Here is an 810-nt window from a genome sequence, read left to right on the forward strand (position 1 = left end):
GTTGCTGTAGATATTCGTTTAGACCACGAAACTCCGGACTTTGTAGCATGCTAAAGACATGGTTAGAAGCAAAAGAAAATCATGAAAATTTACCAGAAAATAGCTTTAACCATTCTTATTAAGCATGCAAAAAATTAGATTCAAATTCGAAGTATTTGGATTGTACGCATAGCTTCCGGATATCACTAAACCCCGACACGAAAAGTGTCATGGAAAATGCAACTAAACAGCCTGCTTTCGCCAACCCGGAGATGTTGTTTGTTTGGAAGCAGTGCTGCAATGTAAAGTATAAAACGACTCTCGGCAATGGATATCTCGGCTCTCGAATCGATGAAGAACGTAGCAAAATGCCATACTTGGTATGAATTGCAGAATCCTGTCAACCATCGAGTCTTTGAATCCTGTCAACCATCGAGTCTCTCGAGGATATGGGATGGAAGCTGATCTCTCGTGTGTTACCGCACGTGGTTGGCCAAAATCCGAGCTAAGGATGCCAGGAGCGTCTTGACATGCGGTGGTGAATTCAATTCTCGTCATATAGTCAGACGTTCCGGTCCAAAACCTCTTGATGACCCAAAGTCCTCAACGCGACCCCAGGTCAGGCGGGATCACCCGCTGAGTTTAAGCATAACAATAAGCAGAGGAAAAGAAACTAACAAGTATTCCCTTAGAAACGGAGAGCGAACCGCGAAGAGCCCAGCTTGAAAATGGACGTCTTTGACGTTTGAATTGTAGTCTGGAGAAGCGTCCTCAGTGATGGACCGGGCCCAAGTTCCCTGGAAAGGGGCGCCAGAGAGGGTGAGAGCCCTG

The 810-nt window shown here is 45.8% G+C and overlaps 1 pseudogene; it reads left to right on the forward strand.

The window, feature by feature from the left end:
• Positions 1-295: 295 nt before the first annotated feature.
• Positions 296-419, forward strand: LOC117130226 (annotated as a pseudogene).
• The last annotated feature ends 391 nt before the right edge of the window (positions 420-810 follow it).

Source organism: Brassica rapa, unplaced genomic scaffold, assembly GCF_000309985.2.
Source record: "Brassica rapa cultivar Chiifu-401-42 unplaced genomic scaffold, CAAS_Brap_v3.01 Scaffold0367, whole genome shotgun sequence".
NCBI classification, from domain to species: domain Eukaryota; kingdom Viridiplantae; phylum Streptophyta; class Magnoliopsida; order Brassicales; family Brassicaceae; genus Brassica; species Brassica rapa.